Here is a 13,757-nt window from a genome sequence, read left to right on the forward strand (position 1 = left end):
GACAAGCAGCCGTCAGGTCGATAAAAGCTACTCCTCTAATTTTCTAGGTCTCAAAGCTATCCACAATACATTGCATGGGATGGAGGACCTTTGATACAATTTCCTTGTCCTTATATTAGAACTGTCTCTTCAATATGAATCAACCGATTCGGCAACATTCGGTCGAAGATTTTGAGCAGATGGCACAACAAAGGTATTGGCCTGAAGTTTTTGGGCTCAGATAGGAGATAACATTCCAGCAGAATTTAAAAAATCATTGGGAAAAGTGGCAACAAAACGGCTATTCACTTTGGTGTGTAGAATGCCTGAGTCTGGCTACATACCATCTGACTTTCGGAAAAATATCATCCACACAATTCCGAAGACTGCAAGAGCTGAGAAGTGCGAGAATTACCGCACAATAAACTTAACGGCTCGTGCATCCAAGTTGCTGACAAGAATAATATTCAGCAGAATGGGAAAGGAAACTGAGGATGGGTTAGATGACGATCAGTTTGGCTTTAGGAAAGTTAAAGGCACCATAGGGGCAAACCTAACGTTGCGGTTGATAATGGAAGCAAGACTCAAGGAGAATCAAGACACGTTCACAGGATCTGTCGACCTGGAAAAAGCGTTCTACAAAGTAAAATTGTGCAAGATGTTCGAAATTCTGAGAAAAACTGGGATGAGCTATAGGGAGAGATGGGTAACATACAATATGTACAAGGTCCAAGAGGAAATAACAAGGATGGACGACCAAGAAATAAGTGGTCAGATTAAAAAGGGTGTAGAACAGGGATGTAGTCTTTCTCCGCTACTGTTCAATCTGTACATCGAAGAAGCAACGATGGAAATAAAGGAAAAGTTTGGGAGTGGAATAAGAATTCGCCGTTAAAAAATATCAATGATTCGGTTCTCTGATCTCCTTGCTAACCTGAGTGAGATGAACACGAATTACATGATCTGCTGAATGGAATGAACAATGTTATTAGTACAGAATATGGATTGAGAGTAAATCGAAGAAAAACGAAAGTGATGAGAAATATCAGAAATGAGAACAGCGAGAGACTTAACATCGGGATTGATGGTCAGGAAGTAGATGAAGTTAAGGAAATCTGCTACCTGGGCAGCAAAATAACCAATGGCGAAGAAACAAGGGGGACATCAAAAGAAGACTAGCACTGGAAAAAAGGGCATTCCTGCCCAAGAGGAGTCTACTAGTAGCAAACACAGGCTTTAATTTGAGGAAGAAATTTCTAGGAATGTACCTTTGCAGCACAGCATTGTATGGTAGTGAAACATGGACTGCGGGAAAACAGGAAAAGAAGAGAATAGAAGCATTTGAGATGTGGTGCTACAGGCAAATGTTGAAAATTAGGTGGACTGATAATGTAAGGAATAAGTAGGTTCTGCGCAGAATCGTAGAGGAAAGGAATACGTGGAAAGCACTGGCAAAGAGAAGGGACAGGATGATATGACATCTATTAAGACATCGGGGAATGACTTCCATGGTAGAGGAAGCTGTAGAAGGCAAAAACTATAAGGTAAGACAGAGATTGGAATGCATCCAGCAAATAATTGAGGACGTAGGTTGCAAGTGCTACTCTGAGATAAAGAGATTGGCACATAGAGGAATTTGTGGTGGGCCGCATAAAACCAGTCAAAAGACTGAATTCCTCCAGACTCCTTGATATTCTTTACGGTTGTTGACTAATAGCCATTTGTGTAATCGAACAATACTGAGTTCTTGGGCCCACGGATACGAAACGCTCTCCATTTGTCGATGGACTATACCGAGCGTGTGTTCTTAGAAAGTATACGATGCTTTAGTGTTGTTAAAACGTCTCAAGTTTCTTTCGAAAAGCCGAATATCGTCGATAGCTTTACATATTCACCAGACGCGACACTTTGCAGACGCTGCATTGACAGCGCCCACATGCGTGTGGAAGGACATCTGCCGTCAGTCCATCTGTGAAATATCTTACGGAATGGCCAATTTCTATGAGGATATCCAAGGTCATTCTTAAGTGCTTTGAAAAACACATCGCTGTGGTCAGTTTCTACTTACGAACAAAGTCTGGTTTTCGTTTTGCGTACCACAACAAGCCGGAGACATTTAGTAGGAATTTGGCGATCACTGTCGTATTGGGATAGGGTTGCAGCTTGAAAAGCCGATGCCGCTAGGTCGAAATCTACTTAGGCGTGAGTGTGATTTTGTAATTTGCGTCTACGGTATATCCGTACACAAACATCAGTGAAAAAGAAGTTTAGGATACCTGTAAAGTGAGTTCCTGTCTCAATCATTCGGAAAAATGAAGCTGTGTGTACGAGGAAGGAGGTAAATCGAACTAATGAGAGTAGAGAACCAATTATACAGCGTCTCTAGTCATTTTAATATCCGTATTGTAAGAAACATATCAATAGAGAATAATTCTAGCAGAAACAGCAGCTGAATGACTATTTTTATAGTAAAAAAGAACAAAGACAAATCGTGCCTTGGCAAATTGTGGCATTTTCATTACAAATTATAAATCACGTCGAAAAATTCGCCAACGTTGCAGTGTAAATTGTTTCTTATCTTCGCATGCTCGAAGAGTAAGAAAACCACTGCCGTCATCCACGTAATTTCAACACAAAAGTCAAGAAAATACATTATTGGCATATCATGATCTTTCCCTTTCATTTCTTTCCCCGTCCGCATCAGTCTTCTGACTAGCTGCACGTGACTCAATTGTGTCACCATGTCAAGCTGTTCATCTCAGATTAACCACTTACCTAAACCATTTGTTGCATATATTACAATTTCAGTTTTCCTCTTCAACTTTTGCTCTCTACAGCTCCCTCTACTACTACTGAAGCTACTCTCTGATGTCCAATCATCAAAGCCTTCCTTATAGTTAGCGCTTCCCATATCCGTGAATTTAACAACCAATACATCTTTCAACTACCTGAATTGGTCAACAACCGTTATTTCAAAATAACAGTGAGGTTAGACAACGAAAACGTTAACTAGCTGTATAATCAATCACTCTTATTTCAGAACTATGAATGGAGTTTACGTTTGTTTGATTGGTGTTGGCACAACCAGTCGATTGGCCTCTTTGATTGGTAACAACAAATGGGCAGAGTAACAAGTAATGGATTACTGTAACAGAGGGAACGCAACAGAATTAAAAACAGTATTTAGACCGTTAAAACTTCAATTTAAACACAAATCAGACTAGGCCAATCAAAGCTTGGAAGGTGCCCAAACATACTTGTCTAGACCTTCAAAAGATTTGATATTACTGCAGAATATAAAGAAGATAGTTATGGTTAAGAGTTGTAAACTGCGTTCTGTTTTGGGACTTCCGAAGTAAACATATCTGAAAAACAACAGACAGTAACTGTGTCCAAACAAGATTCCACAGTTGAAATAATAATAATAAAAGGGATAGACAGCATACAACCGTTGTCATGCAATTCAGAGGAACATCAGCTCGTGTTATAACTCTGAATAAATGACACTAGTAAACAGAAACACGAAATGTGCGCCACTGCAGACAGAAATAGTTGAAGTTCAACGTCAATCTCCGGTAAGATCCGAAAGAACAATGTTTAACATAAGGTCCTCACGAAAATAACTTTCCTCTGCGATCGTTCTGGAACAACGATTTCATAGCCGTCGGTGTCGTGTACCAGTGTTTATGCATTTGGACTCACTTCCTTCTTAAGGCGCAGTCCAGCAAGAACCTAAGGGTAACTCACCAGAAACGAAGACCTAAGCAGAAGTCTCTTCTCGGCCACAACAGGGAGCGACATGGCCAAGTTGCACATCTAGCCCGTGAGCGGAGACAGTGTCCCCACCTCCTCCAACACAGGTCTGCCTCGGCGACCCGAACGCTCCGCTGGAGTTGGCATACGCCGGTTACTCCCTCTGGACATGGCAGGTATACACGTGCCCCAAGTCTAGCAAAGATATGGTCACACAAGCATTTCGATCCCACGCAGTAATATGGATCACATATTTTCCTTCGCTCACGGATTCTACGGTGAAGTCACTCATTTCTTATATTACCAGAAACGCCTACCATATCAGATTCTCTAAAGAACAGAATCACTCCGTTTTTAAGACAAGCAAATTTTTCATAGTTCTCGATGTTTACGATAGAATATCTCCTGAACTATGGTTCGTAAAGCGATATAATTTTGCAGGTACATTAAGTAGCATATATGAATACTGTGTGCAAAATTTATTGCAAATAGAGTTGATAGTAAAGAAGTAATAAATGAAAACGTCATATCTGGTATCGAATACCGAAACTGTAAGAAGAGATAAGCTTTTTACCTTTCATTGTTTTGTCTGGGGGGAGCGAGGGGGAGGGGAGGGGCATAAATGAGACAAGTGTTTCGAAAAGGTTTGAAATTATGTGTGAAGTTTGTTGGAAGTCGCTAAGTGCTCTCATTCCCAAATACTGGACGAGTATAGTGTAGGTAATTCGGACGCTGTGAGTTAAAGCTGTCTCTAAACATATACACTTCAATACTTGCCTCATTGTGTTAAAACCTGTAAGGCGAGATTACACTTCTTAATGCGTACATTATGAGTGCACTTTAAATTTTTAATTTCGGCCAAATTGAAAGTCAAATGTTTGTAGCCCATCGATCTTCAGCTGAGGCCGTGCCATTCTTTCGGCAGTTTAATGATATAGGTTGGTGTACTTAATTTTCTGCAGCCTACTTTAACACCACATTGATGACAATTCGATTTTCTTCTTTTCCGGTTGTCTCACAGCCCATGATTCATTTCCATTTGACGCTTTGCTCCAAACGAACGTTCTCAGAAATATCTTCTTCAAATTAAGGCCGCTGTACAACACTAGCAGACTTCTTGTAGCGAAGAATGTTTTGTTCGCTTGCACTAATCTGCTCCTTTGCCGTCCTTGATTTGTCCATTACGAAATTAATTCACATTTATATATATATTAATCTGTTGCAGTAAAAGTGGTCAATCTCTATTTGATTCATTTGGCAGAATTAGTTAGTCCCGTGCTCACGTAAAAGTGAACTGAAGCCTGTTGTCACCTCATTCCGCTAAGGAACCCACCTGTACGAAGCTTTCCATTTCTCCCTAACCTTTCAGCAGTATGTGGTGTCTCAGGGACCAGGCGAAGTGTTGGTTATACAGCACTGGACTCGCGTTTTCGAGGAACTGTGCTGAATTCTTGGCCCGGACATCTAGAATTAGGTTTTCCTTATTTCCCTAAGTTCACTCAAGGAAAATGTGAGGGTGGTTCCCTTGGAAGGAAAACAGCCAGTTTCCTTCCTCAATTCGTGTGTGTTCTTCCCTCCGTCTGTAATTACTACGTCGCCGCTGGGACGTTAAATACTAATCCTCCTTCCATTCTGCTAATTTTCTGAAGAGAAACGTTTCCGAAAGATCAGGGCAAGAGCTGTCGGTTGCACAGAGAAACACTCAGCTGTTTTCATAGAAACATTACAGTTTTTCGACTAAGCAAACGACGCCACGTTCTTCCTTTGACCAAAGAGTTATTTATTTCAGTGTTAGTTCTAAAATTTAAATATGTACACATACAGCCAAATCGACGAGCCAGCTCGACACAACAAAATGAACTGTTGATATTTTTAAAAATATCGGGAACCCGATAGATCAATGTTTAAAAATTATCATCAGCACTCGATACAACGATAAAAATTGTCGATTTAACGATCTATCGACGGAAAAGATATCGACGTTGCAGCCAAAAGAATATCAGTTGCACGTTGTAGATATACTGCCAGTTTTATAGCTGTACGTTTAAATATTAATTTATTGTTAGATATTCTGTACATCAACAAGCTAGCAGCCTGCTTATCCCCCTCAGAGCAACAATTGAAAGAGAAACAATGCACAGACACGCTTGGCGATAACCACTTTGCTAACAATGGTAACTGGAGGTAAGTGGCACAATAAAAGGTATCAGATGGCTCCGTCGTTCGATTTCGTCACATATCGGATTTGTCTGGAACACTTAACGTCGACTTCCCTGTTTTTTTTTTATTTATTATTTTTTTATTTCTGCAAACGCCAGCCACCTAGCGGTTGTAGGTCAAAATTGCGTGGTGAAGTTAAATGTTGCAGCTTCTGTTGGTAGTGCCGAGCCTCGATTACGTCAGCATTTCCCCTGACACGTCTCCGCCAACCGCAAAGACCGATCTTGTCATTTAGATTTGTGCTCGTCAGTTTCAGAAACTGTTTTTGAAGCATGCCGATGTGAAGAAATAGCACACAACTGGTGTGCTGTTTCCTCACGTCGGATATCTTCCATTCACCTCCCCCCCCACCCCCTCCCCTAAGTGCAATAGCACCATTTCTTTGTGTCATCTATACTTACTTCACAATCAAAGAGAAAGACAGGACGTGATGAAAGCTCAATAAGTAGTAAGATTCCTTCACACAATGAAAGTAAAATTATGTTTTACTATAATTTTAAAGTAACAACTTGAAATATTTATCGAAAATTGCGAACAAAGTATAGTATAAAATAAAAATATCGGGAGTTGTTAATGCCATTTCGATATTAATATCTCGGGTAAAGAAATATCACCGAAATATACACTCCTGGAAATGGAAAAAAGAACACATTGACACCGGTGTGTCAGACCCACCATACTTGCTCCGGACACTGCGAGAGGGCTGTACAAGCAATGATCACACGCACGGCACAGCGGACACACCAGGAACCGCGGTGTTGGCCGTCGAATGGCGCTAGCTGCGCAGCATTTGTGCACCGCCGCCGTCAATGTCAGCCAGTTTGCCGTGGCATACGGAGCTCCATCGCAGTCTTTAACACTGGTAGCATGCCGCGACAGCGTGGACGTGAACCGTATGTGCAGTTGACGGACTTTGAGCGAGGGCGTATAGTGGGCATGCGGGAGGCCGGGTGGACGTACCGCCGAATTGCTCAACACGTGGGGCGTGAGGTCTCCACAGTACATCGATGTTGTCGCCAGTGGTCGGCGGAAGGTGCACGTGCCCGTCGACCTGGGACCGGACCGCAGCGACGCACGGATGCACGCCAAGACCGTAGGATCCTACGCAGTGCCGTAGGGGACCGCACCGCCACTTCCCAGCAAATTAGGGACACTGTTGCTCCTGGGGTATCGGCGAGGACCATTCGCAACCGTCTCCATGAAGCTGGGCTACGGTCCCGCACACCGTTAGGCCGTCTTCCTCTCACGCCCCAAGATCGTGCAGCCCGCCTCCAGTGGTGTCGCGACAGGCGTGAATGGAGGGACGAATGGAGACGTGTCGTCTTCAGCGATGAGAGTCGCTTCTGCCTTGGTGCCAATGATGGTCGTATGCGTGTTTGGCGCCGTGCAGGTGAGCGCCACAATCAGGACTGCATACGACCGAGGCACACAGGGCCAACACCCGGCATCATGGTGTGGGGAGCGATCTCCTACACTGGCCGTACACCACTGGTGATCGTCGAGGGGATACTGAATAGTGCACGGTACATCCAAACCGTCATCGAACCCATCGTTCTACCATTCCTAGACCGTCAAGGGAACTTGCTGTTCCAACAGGACAATGCACGTCCGCATGTATCCCGTGCCACCCAACGTGCTCTAGAAGGTGTAAGTCAACTACCCTGACCAGCAAGATCTCTGGATCTGTCCCCCATTGAGCATGTTTGGGACTGGATGAAGCGTCGTCTCACGCGGTCTGCACGTCCAGCACGAACGCTGGTCCAACTGAGGCGCCAGGTGGAAATGGCATGGCAAGCTGTTCCACAGGACTACATCCAGCATCTCTACGATCGTCTCCATGGGAGAATAGCAGCCTGCATTGTTGCGAAAGGTGGATATACACTGTACTAGTGCCGACATTGTGCATGCTCTGTTGCCTGTGTCTATGTGCCTGTGGTTCTGTCAGTGTGATCATGTGATGTATCTGACCCCAGGAATGTGTCAATAAAGTTTCCCCTTCCTGGGACAATGAATTCACGGTGTTCTTATTTCAATTTCCAGGAGTGTATTTATACTTTTTGGAATAAATATCGATATGTCGATATTTTATCAACAGTCTTAGCAGGCAGCATGTATCGTTCGTCACATTGTAATCCCTAACGTGAAATATTTAAAACCAGGTAACATTGACGAATGTGCGACGAGCATAACTATTGTATGTGATGGCTAAAAACATTTCATTGTGTAATATACCATTCCCATATTAGGCACTACAATTGTATGAACGTTGTTCTCAGCAACATCGAAGAATGAGGGCAACCACATTACGAGCTCAATTGAAACGTACCTAAGCAATAAATTTAGATACACTCTGCGAGTGTTTAGTGTTTTCCTTCCTCTCTGCTGGCGGCAGCGTGTGCGTTACGACTTGTCATCAACAGGAAGTAGGTCAGCATTCCCTATCCCGGCAGTTGGCGACCCAGTCTCATACATTCCCATCTGGCGAGACTGTATTTTGTTCTAGTTTACTGTCCGCTTGGTTAGAGGTTACGGTGCTTTCTAACGAAGCACATTTCACGTCACACAGCGCTTGAACGAGGCTGGTCCAGGGTCAAGGCGGGCGTAGACAACGGTAAAGCTGCAGTTGCGGCACTTGCCTGCTGTTTAAAGCTCAGCACGCGCAATGCACGGGTCAATTGGGGTAGCACTCGAAGAATGCCCTGAATTGCTTCATGTGTATTACGTCACGCAGCGCTATCCTCCTCTGACAACACTGATGTTTAAGCGTCAGTGACAACCTTGTAACTGATTACGCAAACTTCTTTCCGCATATTTATGTTTAGAAACAGCTTCCTCCGTCACGGTATTGAATAAATATCCTGAAAAGTAGTACATCTAAAATCAGTGGATAGTGAACCCAATGTCAGTCAGCTATGAGTGAATGGCTACCAGTGTTTCAAAACACAAATATTGCTTTGATATTCTGGTTCACTGTACAAGGCACGGTCCTGACACGAAAAATGAAGAATTTTTTTTCAAATTTTTAGTAACTTTCTTCGTACGCGAGGCTGTGAATGACCGTATAAGTCTCTCCCGATATGTCCGCAGCTCGTGGTCTAGCGTGTTCAGTCAGAGAGCTGTCTGGTCTCTGTAATTAAAAAAAACTGAGTGAAGGGATCAACAACGAACTTCAACGGATGTCATGTAACCTCCGCTACGACTAAATACAACGAACAATAACGAACAAAATGCAAAAAAAAAAAAAGTGGCTAGCGTTGCCGTGTCAGGATCACAAGGTCCTGGGTTCGATTCCCGGCCAGGTCAGGGATTTTCTCTGCCCGGGAACTGGGGGCTTGTGTTGTCCTCATCATTACATCATCATTCGTGGACGTGGCGAGATTGGACTGTGTACAGATTTGGACTTGGTACGGGCGCTGATAACTGCGCTGTTGAGCGCCCCACAAATCAAACATCATCATCATCATCATCATCATCATCATCATCTCTTCAGATCTAGCGATTCGTATGTTCGAACTAGGCTAAATGTACTGTTTACATAGAAGATTTCACAAATTGAGAGAAAAGTTGGTTTGCCTCCTACGTTCGACAATTCGATCACTTAATTTATTCAGGAACACAATTCGAGTCAGCATAACTTTTCTCGAACAAGCGTTGCCACAGGTGCAAAACCTGAAAGGAGGGAAGGATGAAATTAGACATCTCTGTCACCGTCTATGTCACTGGAGACGGAACACAAGCGCTAGGTTGAAACACAAGCGCAAGAGATGAAACAAATTGCTACAGTAATTTGTAACGAGCAATCCCGTAATGGTATATTGGTGTTTAAGGAATGCGCCTGAATGAGTGAGCCCAAACCGTGGCTTGGAGTACACTCTCAAAATGCCAAAGAACCACCTCTGGCCTGAACTACAGCCCCAACACGCTACGCTTTAAACGCTTCATTGGCCCGCCGTCAGGTTCGACGCTTCGCATCATTTTGGAAAGAGTGAAAATCACAACCGCCCGACCACACTTACTTTATTGTTTGGCCTACTGGAGACGTGCGGCTATTGTGCATAATGCCTGCCCACACCATAACGACTAAGCCTTACGGATGACGTTCATAAACATTCTGTGATGTGTGACGTGTTCCCCTCGGTCATCACACTAACTAGTGGCCAAAATCACTTGCCACAGGGAAGGAGGATTCGTTGGAGAACATCAGTCTGTTGTTTATCCCAACCAATGAGCTTCCTACACCAACGAACGAAGCAGTGTACATGGCTGCGACTGTTACACCGACAGTTGCAGAAACGTTGTGCAGTCTGCGTAGGTACAGCAGTAAGTTGGGCTACTTTCATTATGGTGTGGGCATGAACACGTCCACACACCGTAGCTCATTTTTGCAATTGTGTCGCATCGATGTCATGCCGTCTTTCTGTACTAATTCTACACAAGCAGATGACACAAACCACGCCACCGCCATGACTTGCATAGCGGTAGAGAGTCACGTGACTACCTGCCAACAATTATGCACCATGTACAGCCCTAGAAAGCGACCAGCGTGCCTTTTTAAGGGGGTATTTTATTGTGTCCGCCGAGATTACAAGTTGCCAACTGCAGTGATTTTTGTTATGGATGTTCAGGTTGGCAGAATGAATTCCACAAGCTAGCCAATCAGAATAATGTGGATCGCCGGCCGGAGTGGCCGGTGGTTCTAGGCGCTACAGTCTGGAACCGCGCGACCGCTACGGTCGCTGGTTCGAATCCTGCCTCGGGCATGGATGTGTGTGACGCCCTTAGGTTAGTTAGGTTTAAGTAGTTCTAAGTTCTAGGGGACTGATGACCTCCGAAGTTAAGTCCCATAGTGCTCAGAGCCATTTGAACCATTTGAATAATGTGGATCGCAGATAATAATGATTATCTTTGGGATGAGACATTGATTCGAACGTTTCTTTGGTGATGAGCTTATGATGGTCAGACATTCAGTTTTACACACTTCTGCTTGACTCTGGTTGAGATTTTTTCTGTGAACTTTTGCTGGTTCACCACCCGTGGTGGAAAACGCGGTTCGCCTGCAACAGGAGAAATGACTAAGGGTGCCGATGACATGGGTTGTGTTACTCGCGGACCAATATGCACAACATATAGCACTGCATGTCACATTTGAGATGTGTTGGAAACTATGTCGCGCTTACAATGGAGATCGTGCCGCACAGTAGCTGAGAACGTCAATCTCATATTTAGCGTATTTAAATACTCGTATTTGAGTATATATTGATTTTGTATTCAGTGTGTGGTAAAGGGCTCCCACTAGCAAATAATGAAAATCACAAGGTTGTTCAACAACTATGTTCACATGTTACCAGCGAAATTCTACTTAGCACTTCGCACCAAGCGTGAGGAAGTTCATCTGCAATTGTATATGTGCATGTAGAAGCGCGTTTAATGTCCATACATATTCGTGCAAATATCTCACTTGTATCTTCTGGTCACGTCTTCCCGGCTCTGAGAAAGCTAATGTAAAATTCAGTGTAGTCGACCATGAATCGGACACAAGCATTTCTGAGTCTGCTGTAAGACGACAGACATTATGTACGGTGCGTATACACAGTTCGTCGAGTAGTGGACATCAGCTGTCAAAAATTGTGTTGTAATTAAATGAAAATTCAAAGGAGATATCATTGTCTTTCACGTGCAATGCTTAAGCGACTGAAGGCCCTTAAATGCTTAAGCGATTGAAGGACCTATCTGTCATAAAGCTAATCGCCGGTTCAAAATGGCTCTGAGCACTATGGGACTCAACGTCTTAGGTCATAAGTCCCCCAGAACTTAGAACTACTTAAACCTAACTAACCTAAGGACATCACACACACCCATGCCCGAGGCAGGATTCGAACCTGCTAATCGCCGGCCTTTGCGACTTCACCACGAGCTGATATATCTAAAGCAGTATATTGGTTACATGATGAAGACACATTTTACAAATTGTTTTCGTGAGAATAGTATAACAGGTTCCTAGTCGGCCTACTTTTATAGTAACTTCAGTGACAATTCTGTCCGTATACATACTCTTTTCTACAGTGTCACAAATTAATATAAGTTGACGCCATGAATTCCACAGATGATATTTTACACATTAACCAACTTCGATAATGCTATAGTTGAAGTCCAAATATCCCTGGTTTTCGTATAACATCATATTCCGTAGAATAGCTGCATGGAACACTAGGCGCTCGCAGTTACGTTGCGGGATGTTGTTTGTTGTTGTGGTCTTCAGTCCAGAGACTGGTTTTATGCAGCTCTCCATGCTGCTCTATCCTGTGCAAGCCTTTTCATCTCCAAGTACCTACTGCGACCTACATACTTCTAAATCTGCTTAGTGTATTGATCTTTTGGTCTCGCTCTACGGTTTCTACCATCCACGCTTCCTTCCAATGCTTCCCTTGATGCCTCAGAACGTATCCAAGCAACCGATCCCTTCTTCTAGTCAAGTTGTGCCACAAATTTCTCTTCTCCCCAATTCTACTCAGTACGTTCTCATTAGTTACGTGATCTACCCATTTAAACTTCACCATTTTTCTGTAGCACCACATTTCGAAACTATCTATTCTCTTCTTGTCCAAACTACAGTATTTATCGTCCTTGTTTCACTCGATACAAATCCTTTCAGAAAAGACTTCATGACACTTAAATCTATACTCGGTGTTAACAAATTTCTCTTCTTCAGAAACGCTTTGCTTGCCATTGCCAGTCTACATTTTATATCCTCACTACTTCGACCATCATCAGTACGTTACGTAGTAACAGAATATAATGGCTGCCGCATCCAGTACTCTCGTTATTGGTAGGTGAAAAGCACACATCTACAGAAAAACGAAACGCACTAGTATCTGCGACTGGTACGAGTCAAAAGGCGCTTTATCCAGCAATGCGCGTTAGTTTTATTATGCTACTCTGTGTTGCACCGCAGACGAGGCTCTGCATACAGTAAGCAATACACCGCGCGTAGTAGACCTGTAGCACGAGATGTAGGTGCCGGCAGCATGGCGCCGAATACCCCACATAGTACACTACTGGCCATTAAAATTGCTACACCAAGAAGAAATGCAGATGATGAACGGGTATTCATTGGACAATTATATTATACTAGAACTGACATGTGACTACATTTTCACGCAATTTCGGTGCATAGATCCTGAGAAATCAGTACCCAGAACAACCACCTCTGGCTGTAATAACGGCCTTGATACGCCTGAGCATTGAGTCAAACAGAGCTTGGATGTGCGTGTACAGGTACAGCTGGCAATGCAGCTTCAACACGATACCACAGTTCATCAAGACTAGTGACTGGCGTATTGTGACGAACCAGTTGCTCGGCCACCATTGACCAGACGTTTTCAATTGGTGAGAGATCTGGAGAATGTGCTGGCCAGGGAGCAGTCGAACATTTTCTGTATCCAGAAAGGCCCGTACAGGACATGCAACATGCGGTCGTGCATTATCCTACTGAAATGTAGGGTTTTGCAGGGATCGAATGAAGGATAGAGCCACGGGTTGTAACATATGTGAAATGTAACGTCCATTGTTGAAAGTGCCGTCAATGGGAACAAGAGATGACCGAGACGTGTAACCAATGGCAGCCGATACCATCACGCCGCATGATACGTCGGTATGGCGATGACGAATACACGCTTCCAATTAGCGTTCACCGCGATGTCTCCAAACACGGATGCGACCATCATGACGCTGTGAAGAGAACCTTGATTCATCCGAAAAAATGACGTTTTGCCATTCGTGCACCCATGTTCGTCGTTGAGTACACC

General features: G+C 43.8%; 1 protein-coding gene across 1 annotated transcript in view; it reads left to right on the top strand.

Annotated features, from left to right (window-relative positions):
* LOC126092515 (uncharacterized) overlaps window positions 1–13,757 on the top strand; it is a 698,582-nt gene that overhangs the window by 409,080 nt on the left and 275,745 nt on the right. The gene's annotated exons all lie outside the window — the stretch shown is intronic.

Source organism: Schistocerca cancellata, chromosome 7 (assembly GCF_023864275.1).
Source record: "Schistocerca cancellata isolate TAMUIC-IGC-003103 chromosome 7, iqSchCanc2.1, whole genome shotgun sequence".
In the NCBI taxonomy this organism is placed as follows: Eukaryota; Metazoa; Arthropoda; class Insecta; order Orthoptera; family Acrididae; genus Schistocerca; species Schistocerca cancellata.